Source organism: Pseudonaja textilis, chromosome 14 (assembly GCF_049901715.1).
Source record: "Pseudonaja textilis isolate UNSWEBS1 chromosome 14, rPseTex1.2, whole genome shotgun sequence".
Classification (NCBI taxonomy): Eukaryota; Metazoa; Chordata; class Lepidosauria; order Squamata; family Elapidae; genus Pseudonaja; species Pseudonaja textilis.
In genome coordinates, this window is record NC_142003.1 from 10,131,576 (window position 1) to 10,143,695 (window position 12,120).

Here is a 12,120-nt window from a genome sequence, read left to right on the forward strand (position 1 = left end):
AGTCATAGTAGCAGTAACTGTGAGAGGGATCTTGGAGTCTTAATGGACAACCAGTTAAATATGAGCAGCTGTTGGCAGCAGCAGCCAAAAAAGCCAATGCAATCCTAAGCTGCATTAACAGAGGGATACAATCAAGATCAAGGGAGGAACTAATACCACTCTATAAAGCCTTAGTAAGACCACACCGAGAGTACTGCATCCAGTTTTGGTCACCACACTATAAAAAAGATGTTGAGACTCTAGAAAAAGTGCAGAGAAGAGCAACGAGGATGATTAGGGACTGGAGGCTAAAACATATGAAGAACGGTTACAGGAACTGGGCCTGGCTAGTCTAGTGAAGAGAAGGACCAGGGGAGACAGGATAGCAGTCTTCCAATATTTGAGGGGCTGCCACAGAGAGGAGGAAGGGGTCAAGCTATTTTCCAAAGCTCCCAAAGGTCAGACAAGGAACAATGGATGAAAACTGAACAAGGAGAGATTTAACCTGGAAATAAGGAGAAACTTTCTGACAGTGAGAAGAATCAACCCATGGAACAGATTTTGCCTTCAGAAGTTGTGGGAGCTTCAATGATCTAATACATATCGATTTTACAGAAGACAATGTTAAAAAAGCACTACGCAATCTAAAACCATCTTTATCTATTGGAGCGGATGGAATATGTGCCTACTTCTCAAAAAAGCTATCTATTGTCATAGCAGAACCTCTAAGCATAATTTTTGAAAAATAGTTCAGGACCAGCTTCTTGCCAAAACTATGGTCACAAGCCACAGTCATCCCCCATCTTCATGTATTCATAACTATGTATATACTTACACCTATTATCTTGTAAGCGATTGACAAATCAAATAAATAAATAAAGAGACTGGACTGCCATCTGTCAGAAATGGTGCAGGGTCTCCTGCTTGGGTGGGGGATTGGACTAGATGACCTACATGGTCACTTCCAACTCTGTTAATCTAATCTAATCTTTTTAATTAAAAACAAAACAAATTGCCCAATCAGTCCGCATGGATTTTTTTCTTTTCTTCCAAAAGCGTTGGAGAAGAAGCACGATGGATAACTGCACCTTTGCAGGAGAAGTGCTAAGAATGAAGATGCAGACAGGAGGTCAAACTCTGAATTCGGATGTTACTGAGTTTCCACTTTACTCCAACGAGAGATCTTTGAAAGACGTTGGAGATCCTGACATGTTCTCAAAAGTACAGCTAATCCTTGACTGATAACAGTTCATTTAGCGGACGTTGAAAGTTGCAACGGCACAGCCAAAAGTGACTTATGACCGTTTTTTCACAGTTACCACCTTTTGAAGCATCCCCATGGTCACGTGATCAAAATTCAGACACTTTTGGCAACCAGTTCATACTTATGACCGTGACTGTGTCCCATACTTATGACTGTCCTGTGATCTTCTTCTAACTGTTGTGGTTCGCCGGCAGCAGATGCAGATGGCTGAGGCCTTGGAGAGCGAGGACTCGGATGAGGGGCTTGTATGTGATGCAGGAATGGGGCCAGGACTATCAGAGGTGGAGTTCTGCCTTCAGAGATTGTGGAGGCTGGCAGCAGTGAGGAAGAGGCCCCCGAGGAGCCTATGCCAAGTGTGCGTGTGTGCAGGGCTGCTCGAAGGAAAGAGCAGCTGCAGCACCACGGGCGACTTAGGAGTAAGGCTGCAAGGTAATGGCCCCTCCCTTAAGAGATAAAAGCCAGCGGAGAAACTGCAGTTCTTTGCAGGAAGCAAAGAAGTTTTTGTACTCTTGTGGACGTTCGGAACCTTTTGGTTGATGTTTGGAGACTCTTTGTGTTTGAAATATTGCTTAGTAACATTATCTAGTGTTCTTGGCAGCCTTGCACCACCTTGGCAAGGCTTGTTCTTATCAGAGACAATTAGTTTTAATAGCCTTTTAACCAGGAAGGAACGGAATTAGTAAAGAATCATTAAAAGGCTTTGCTGTTACCTCTGTTTCGTGTTTGTTTCCTTGGAACAGGGTTTGGGTCAGAACACTAACAAGCAAAGTCCCTAGGGAAGCCAGATTCACTTAAAGCCGGGTTACTACCTTATCAGCTGCAGTGATTCGCTTAACAACTGCGGCAAAGAAGGTCGTAAAAATGGGGCAAAACCCGCTTGACCAATGTCTCACTCAATAGCAAGAAATTTGGGGCTCCGTTGTGGTCGTAAGGACTGCCTGTAAAATAGTTGCTACAATTACTTTCCTCCGACCCATTTCTGGATAGTTTCTCCTATACCTGAAATGGATTCTTTGGAGAATGGAACCCCCCCTGGATGTCTCATCCAACAGAAACAACGTGGAAATATAGACACGGTTGCTTGTCAAGCATGATCTCAACCATCGTAAATTAAGGATAAGCTGCGGCCACTAGTTCCACGGGCTGGACAATAAAATGCTGGGCTGGGCAGAAGATGCTTAAGATTCTTTTTAGTATCTCCTATTCAGGTTTTCACTTCGGCATATAAAAAAAAACCTTCGAGAAAATCTCTGGGGTTTTTTTTTCTTTGACCCACTCTGCCATGAAGTCATTTTCATCCTGCAAACTTGAGAAAAAATAAAAATCAAGGAGAGGTGAGATTTACACTTGCTTAAACAGCACGCTGAACTTGAGGTGGGGGAAAAAAAAAAAATCCATAGCCCTGAATTTAATTCACAGTCTTTCCTCTCTCAAAGGGGGAACGTTTAATATTATGTTAGACTTTATGGTCCTTTTCTTAGAGTTTATGTTGATAAAATAGAGCGCTGCATTTCTTGTGGGACCTGCTCCCTGGCCTACCTTGAAGGGGTGACCCCGATGTTGAGAGGTTGGCTGGGTTTCACTTACTCTCCCTCCAATGCCGAAGAGAGTCAAGAAAGAACAAGCTTCAGGGGTTGTTGTTGGTTTTTTTCTCACACCTTCTTTCCTTCCTGGGTTAATTTATGATTTGCTAATGGCTTTTATATTCCTGCTCCAAAGTTAGCTTTGCAATTCTCTACAGAGCAATGTTTTTCAACCTTGGCAACTGTCAGATGTAAGGACTTCCACTCCCAGAGTTCCTGAGCTAGCCAGGTAGTCAGAACAGGAGGAAATAACAGAGTTGGAAGAGACCTGAGAGGTCATCTAGTCCAACCCCAGCTCAAGCAGGAGACCCTACATCATTTGCAGTCCAGTCTCTTCCTAAAAGCTTCCAGTGATGGAGAGCTTCCGGAGGGAAGCCGTTCTACTGGTTGATTGTTCTCCTTGTCAGGAAATGTCACCTTAGTTCTAGGTTGCTTCTCTCTTTGGTTAGTTTCCTTCCATGGCTTCTTGCCCTGCGTTCAGGTGCTTTGAAAAATAGCTTGACCCCTCCCTCTTCTTTGGGGCAGCCCCTTAGATATTGGAACACTAGCTCGATACCCGTGCTTCACTACGAAACTATGTGACCGAGCTTAGTTTTTGGGGAGGAAAATAAAGGGGAGGAATTCTGCCTCTGCCTACCAGCATCCATCAGTAGTCATCTGGCTAGCGTCCTGTCAGTGTGTGAGAGAGTTGAGGGCTGTTTGGAAACTGAAAGAGTATTTGCTGTGGGAGCAAGGAGACAGCAAGGAGCCTGGGCGTGGCTTAGCTCAACTGTACTAAAGCTGCTTGGTGCTGTGGAACTAAAACCGTAACTCCTCTCCTCTGCTTGTGTTTTGCATTTGGAAGAGATTTCTTTTCAGGTGGGGAGGGGGAGTAGAACTCCTTAGCATCAGAGCGTGTTAATAATAATAATAATAATAATAATAATAATAATAATAATAATATAGGAAATACTAATGCTCCGATGGTCATTTCAAAAAATCCTGTCTTAGTGAGCACCTAGAAGCCAAGAGGAACAGACGTGCCAAATTTCAAGTTTGTAGGCTTTATGGTTCTGGAAATTTTCTGATGATCCATGAGTGATATTTTGCTTTTTATACATATAGATATATATCCTAATTTCTATCTCTTTTATCCAGCCATTGATAAAACAAGTCCCAAGTTTGAAAATATTCCGTGTCTTCTTTTTCTTTTATCTTCAGTGTTAGTCTGTCCATTTCTGCACAGTCTATTTTTTTTTTAATTATATCTTGTTCCATGGGTGTTTCCTCACTTTTCCAATGTTGTACAAATACAATTCTTGTTGCTGTTAAAACATGTAATCTAAATATACATTCCCTTTTATTCCCCAAATCATCTTTGTTGCTCTTCTCTGCGCTCTTTCCAGCGTCTCAACTATCCTTTTTATATTGTGGGGACCAAAATTGGATGCAGTATTCCAAATGTAGGCTTACCAAGGCATTATAAGTCCTTGTTTTTTGACCCCAATTGACATTCCATTTCCCTTTTCCAAGCCATGTGTTTGTTATGTGAGTTGCATCTGTTTTATGATCTACTTTGCCACAGTCGTTAGGCGAATCACTGCAGTTGTGACGGTTGTTAAATAAATCTGGCTTCCTCCAGTGACTTTCCATTTTGGAAACTGGGTGGAAAAAGCTGCAAATGGCAACTACATGACCCTGGGATGCTGCTACCAATCATAAATAGAAGCAGCCAAATGTTGATCACGTTACACTGGGGATGCTGGGATGGTCGTAAGCCCGAGGAAGACACTTTTCTCCCCATATTATTGTAACTTTGAATGGTCATTAAGCAAATCATTTGTAAATCAAGGACAACCTGTAGGCGGATCCATCTTCAGCAAGGCAGCCCTCTGGTTGACTTTGGGCCAGTGACATCTTTTCAACCAAGCCTATATCTCACAGTTGTAGTGGAGAAAACACACAAAAAATGATGATGATGATGATGATAATAATAATAATAATACTCTTTTAACAACCCCATAATCCCTTGCGGGATGGAGGAGTCTGGGCAACGGAATGGAGCTAGCAGAGTGTTTGAATGGCCAGATGCCCTTCTTGTTGCCAGGGCGGAGTTTTGTTCAGCAGATATTCATTCTCAGTGTGCCCAGAGAGAGAAATATCTGCCTCTACCTAGGATCGAACTCACAGCCTCCTGAGGCAAGAGCTCCACTTCTAGGCCGCCGCACCACTCTACCCAAAAGACAATATAGGTCTAAATAAACCTATATATGGGTTGGTAGGAAGAGAAGCTGTGCTGGAAAGCCAAGGGGATGTATGATGAAAATATTCGATGAAGAATGGAGAGAGCCATAGGAATTTGGGGCTACATCGCAAAGGTGTTGTTGAGGAAGGGAATCAGAGGAAGAACTGTGTATATACCACCTCCCCGCAGTCCTAGGTTATAAATATAATGAATGAACCACATAAATAAACTCAGTTCACCACAGTAGCCTCTTCTCCAGTGAAGGAAGCTGTCTTCTGAACTCTAGGCTAAAAATAGCTTGCAACTCTCCTCTAGCTGTGAGATACACACATACACACACCACACACACACACACACACACACACACATTCATCCCTTGTATTGCTAGGAGACTGGGAGGCAGGCATTGCTAGGCGACACTAGTTGCCATGGTGACAGCTGGGTGCCTGAGTCATCTGCAGTGCAGTTTATCTTGAGCTGGGTAAATAGCGATGGAGTCTGCAGATGGAGATTTCACACTCCTGCTTGTGAATGTGTTTCTGTCTGGGAGGGAATCGCGGAGAAAGGTTTGACTGGGCAGGCATTGGCCTTCCTTCCTTCCTTCCTTCCTTCCTTCCCTCCATCCCTCTTTCCTTCTCCATTCTTTCCTGTATTTTTCTCTCCCTCCTCCCCCTCCATTCTCTTCCCCTTCTCCTCCATTCTCTCCTCCTTCTCCTCCTCCATTCTCCCCTTCTCCTCCTCCTCCTCCATTCTCTCTTCCTCCTCCTCCTCCTCCTCCATTCTCTCCTCTTCCTCCTCCTCCTCCATTACCTCCTCCTCTTCGAAACCTAAATGTTTTCTGAGGATCATACCGAGATCAGAGAGGCATTGTGGCTGGGGGGCTAACATCCGAAATTAGGAAAATACAAACTGGATCTGGGGATTTGTCTTTCAAGCCGCCATGCAAATGAGAGTTGGTGGGTTTGGTTGCCCCTCCACAACCAGCTTTGGAAGGTCCCTCTGCGTATAGATGGCTAGCAGAACTGGGAAAGATTTATTTTTCCTGGGAGCACACTGTCCAATGGACTGAGGATTGTCACATCTTAGTACAACTTTCCAAAGCGCCAACCTGCAGAAGGCCTTGGGGTCCATGTCCTTGGCATTTTTCTCCTAAAACCAGCTACAGCATCTTCCAAGGTGGGTGGGAGTAAAAATAGCTACAATCACACAGTTGAAGCCCTGTTTCCTTTTTATAAAGGTGCATCATGGATGGCTAGATTGTGATCAAAGTTTCTCTGTAAACCAAGGTCCTTTTTCTACACGTCCATCTCGGCCCTAAACTTTATGCACCCTAATCGAAGGACCATGTTTAATGCCAAAATATAAGATTTGCATTTGTTTCTCCTATCTTTTCTACACCATCATTTTCTCCCAGCTTCAATGTCAATGACTACTTCAGCTTCAACCGCAATAATACACAGGCAAACAATAGATATAAACTCCAAGTACTATGAGTGCAGGAAATACGACTTCAGCAACAGAGTAGTCAACACCTGGAACTCATCCCTGACTCTGTTGTCACATCCTCAAACCCCCAAAACTTTAACCTTAAACTGTCTACCGTGGACCTCACCCCATTTCTAAGAGGTCTGTAAGGGGGCGTGCATAAGCACACCAGTGTGCCTACCATCCCTGTCCTAATCTTCCCATCTATTCATACTCATTTATTATGTATATATTTATACCCCTTTTTACTTACATGTTTACACGTTATGTTCATACTTGTACTTGTTTTCTCGTACATGCTTGACAAAATAAATAAATAAAAATAAATGTCATCAAGACTCCATCAAGAAAAGGTGGACCTGAAATGGCCTGTGAGGATCACCTTGGGGTGCAGAAGGAAGAAGCTCAGCCTACACAAAGGTGTGATAACTGAAATCTCAGTCTTCAGGAAGGAATGGGAGGGGAGAAAGCATCTCAGAAAGGACTTTCCCTGGTTCTCCAGCGTAGAGTTGTAATTGCAGGAATGTCTTTATCTTGGATGGCAAACCTCAAGAGAAAAGAATGTTTCCAAGCAAATACAACTCAGGCAAACAAAGTTACTCATCTAAAGGAGGATTAGAGAGAGGAAGTAAACATATGTTGGACTTTGACTAGAGATTATTAATTGTGTTAGTTACTATGCTGAACAATAACGAAAGTCAAGCAGAAACCAAAATTAACCGATGTTGGAGGATAACTAAAAATGTGTATAAATGCAAGACTAGATTCCATAAAGATCATCATGAATCAGTTGATCATGATCAAACACCTCGACTGCCTCGTCATTACAACACTCCAGAAAGGAAAGGCGGGGGGGAGAAGTACTTTCAGACTTGCAAGATTCTGTTACTACAACTTTACAATAAAGAAAATCTTAGTATTTGTGGTTTCTTGAATGGACTACCTTGAAGAGCTGATAGGATCATCTAGACCAGGATATTATGTTGAAGATACCAAAGATTTTCTGAGAGGTGTTTTGACTAACAACACATGCATACATCCAGAAAGATGCTATCATGGTCTCTCAGCTTCTCTTTTCTTTGTGTTTCTCACATAGTATTTCCCACATATGATACTCTTAGAAGCAGCTGCCACTAATTGCTTCTAAAACATCAATGTACTTCATATGTGTTCACCAGCCCTTCCCAACATGCAAGTCCTCCAGAGATATGGACTTCTCAGCAATGCACTGTCTGGTCAGACAATTCTGGAGTTGGTTCATAGACAATTCTGGAGTTGGTTCATAGACAATTCTGGAGTTGGTTCATAGACAATTCTTGAGTTGGTTCATCGATAATTCTGGAATTGGTTCATAGACAATTCTGGAGTTGGTTCATAGACAATTCTGGAGCTGGGCACCTAGGTCGGGGAAGGGGAATACAATTTCCAGTAGTCTCTTGTTTCCACGGCCAGGTTTACTGAAAAAGTTTGGAAAATATCATCCCAGAAGATCAGAAAGACATTTGGTTTTGGAAGGTGACATTAAGAGCTATCAATTTTCATATTTTTTGAGTCAGCGATTGCATCATGAGCTAATAAGTTGACCTGATTTATTGGCATACAGTGATTTTTTTCCCCTAATTTTTCCTTTGCATACATACACACGAATGATGGGAAACATATTACTGGGCTTACAATACAAGGAACCAACCCTGCCTACACACTGTTTGAGTTGCTTCCAGCCTTCCATTCCTGACTCCACTCATACAGTTGTATGGATAAATGGTAAAGTAAGTTCAATAGAATGCATTTCTCTAATTGTGTGCCTCCTCGCCAAATCTCAGTACTTTGCATGAGAGGGAGCTACCAAGCCTCAAAGCCACCATTTTCTTAAAACATTAGTTGAAATTCAAGAGTCAAAATGTGGCAAGCATTTTCCTAAGTAAGAAAAATGCAATACACAAAGTCCATAAAACTACAGCCGTTAAACTTTCTGAAGTTAAAATTAAATGCAGTAGTTAATACCAATAGGTTTGAATTGAAAAAAGTTTGATATCATCAAATGTCCCTTGATTGATGGAAATCTGACAACTTGATAATCAAAGAGGCTTAAAATGTCTTCAGCCTTTACAAGATACAGTAGATGGAACTGTTAAACTGAGGAACACATGATTGCAATGTTTTTTTTTTAAATGACACAAAACAAGAATGCCTTCAAGCCCATTGGGAGAGTTTAATTGGATGTTTTCATATTTGTTTTGTATGTTGCATGAGGCTGATTTTTTTTACTCCTTCCAAAAAAGGGTATCGCACTTTAGTTTCAAATACTGTAGGTTGAAACAGCTAATACATAGGTTGAAACAGCTAATCTCACGTGATCCCAGAGGAAGTCAGTTTTAAACCAATGCTGTTCTTGCATGCTGTCAGAGTTGTTGGCTAATCTATGCCAATATATTCCATCTCTCTGGTGCCTATTTCTCAAATGTTTTAATCCACTGCATAAAAAAAAATGTACACAGCATGGAAAAATATATAAGTTTTCGCAGGTACTTACATGTATGGCATTCGGCTTTGTTTGGGTATTTTCCCACGTCATAGTAGTTGTGCTTTTAAAGTTGTAGCGACGTTTCAGCAGAATCTCATCTGCCATCATCAGGCTTCTGTGTGTGTGTGTGTGTGTTTATTTTCTGAGGTTTTAAAAGGAAGAAGCAGCTGCAAGCTCACATTACTCCAAGAAGCACAAAACCGAAGACACAAGCCTGAAGATGACGAATGAGAATTCGTTGAAACGTCGCCAAAATACTTCCAATTTTACGTGGGAGAAAACCCGAATAACCAAAGATACACACACACACACACACACACACACACACACACACACACACACATATCTCACTCCATCCTTCCTTTCAGAATTTTTTAAAAGCCCATCTTTCTTGCTTTCAAGTAGTTTTGGGATATAATCGATTAGGCCAGTAAACTGAGGGCTAGATGGTCAGGTCAATTTTCACCCTTTGGCTGACTTCTGTAGCATTGGGAGAGTGAGTGTTCCCAAGGATCGGAAAAGAATTGTAAAAGTCTTTCCTCCATCGGCAACTTGGTGCCTTTCTCTAGATTTTTTTTCTTCTTCTTTGCACATGGATCAAAAGGCTTGATGTTGCATTGGGAAGTGAACATGGTTATGTTGCTCTGGGCGCTGTTTAGAACAGGAAGTGATCCCTCGTTTGCAACTTGCATCCTTTCCTTTTTGGTCCAAAGCTGATGAGGAAATATTTCGAACCCTATGTGATTTTGAAAACTGAATTAACACTTAGCTATACACCAGAACTCCAGAGATTAGCCACTCAGTTCTAAGCAAATTTGATTTGTGCACTAAGTTTAGGAACACCCAGAGGTTTTACTGAAAGGCAAAAAAACAATTACTACCAACCTGCCTTCAATCAGGGACCTATATACTGCATGAGTCAAAAAGCGGGCTGTGAAAATATCTACAGGTCCCTCACATCCTGGACATAAACTGTTTCAAGTACTTCCCTCAAAACGACGCTATAGAGCACTGCACACCAGAATAACTAGACACAAGAACAGTTTTTCCCTGAATGCCATGACTCTACTAAACAAATAATTCCCTCAACACTGTCCAACTATTTACAGAGTTTGCACTACTATTACTATTAATCTTCTCATCCCTCCTTATCACCCATCCCCTCCCACTCGTGACTGTATGACTGTAACTTTGTCGCTTGTATCCTTACGATTTATATTGACTGTTTCCTAGTATGATTCGATTGTTTATTGTACCCTATGACTATTAATAAGTGTTGTACTTTATGATCTTGACTCTTGATGAATGTATCTTCTATGTACACTGAGAGCATTTGCACCTGTGTCCAGTCACACTTGCCTAATAAAGAATTCTATTCTATTCTATTCTATTCTATTCTATTCTATTCTATTCTATTCTATTCTATTCTATTCTATTCTATTTTGAATTCAACTAACTTCATCAGAGACTCAGAGTAAATCTGTACACCTATAGATGATCTAGAGATGTAGAGTAAATCTACTTAAAGATGCGTAGATGTTCTGAGAGAAGAGCTACATAGATATGTATCACTTCATAAATGCATAGATGACCTCATAGATGGATAGAGAAACCTACTTAAATGCATCACTTCAAAACTGCTGAGATGACCTCATAAATATCTAGAGGGATCTATATGAATGCATCACTTCATAAATGCCCAGATGTTCTTACAGGTGTATAGTGGAGCCTAAATAGGTACATCAGATCTGAAGAGATGACCTCATAGATATCTGGAGGAATCTATTTGGATGCATCATTTCCTAAATGCACAGATGTCCTCATAGATGTAGAGGTAAATCTGCAGAGATGCATCACTTTAAAGACGCATAGATGCTCTTCCAGAGAGGTATAGAGGAGTCTACATAGATGCATCATTTTCAAAACTGCAGAAATGACCTCATAGATATCTAGAGGAATCTATAGGGATGTAGCACCTCATAAATGCACAGAGGTGTCTCTTCAAAAAGGCAGACATGACAGGGGAGAACAGCAAAGAGTAACAGAGACAGAGGCGATAAAAAGGCAAGAGGGAAGGCATGCTTACATGTGGTCCTTTGGCTCAGAGGTTTTTTAGGGGAGCAAACTACGAAAGCAGCGGTTTGCCAGGGCAATGCAAACTCTGCCCCTTTGGTATCTGCAGTGTGATGTCCTGCGGACATCCGAAAAAGATGAAAGTTTGAATCATAGTTGCATGGCTGTGTGCTTTTTTGCCGGAAGCACCATATCCTGTGTAGACGGCTCTGTCCTGCCTTGGGAATCTACTCAGCAGTCTAGATGTCTCTGTCTCTGTCTCTCTCTCTCTCTGTCTCTCTCTCTCTCTCTCTGTGTTTTAAGTCTTCTATTGCCAAACATTTTATAATCCTCTCTGCTGCCATTGTAATATCCCTGATAGTATTGTGCTTACCAATAGAAGAGAATGTTTGCCGTTCAAAGTTGAACTAGGTGCTCTCTGAGCTTGGTGGTTTTCTTGCAGACATTTCATGACCCAACTAGGTAATATCATCAGCGCTAAAAGGGAGTAGGTTTTGCTTTCTTTTTATATGCAAGTGGCTTGCCCTGACAGACAGCATATAAAACAGGAAGCGAATCCCACTCCCTTCTAGCACTGATGATGTAACCTAGCTGGGTAATGAAACATCTGCAGGGGAAAAAAACCAAGCTCAGAGAATACCAAGGTCCTCACACAGTTAGGTGCTTGAATGTCTCATGTTCCACCGTATGAGTTGTCCGAAGGTACCTCCAACATGACCTTTATTGGTTGTGAAAGATGGGTGCTGTAGTCCAATAGATGAAAAGAATATTTCCTTTGCCTTGGATTTAGCATTCTTCTATTGCTTCCAATTCCTTTGATGTTATTTGCAGGGTTAGGGCTGTTTGTCATTTTGTCCCCTATCCCATCTCTATCCCAAAGCCAAAAAAACAAGGAATAGAAAATAGGATAAATGCATACAGCTTACAAAACCAAGATCCAATGCCAGCCACCATCATAAAACCTCCCATTGATAAGTCTAGTGTAACA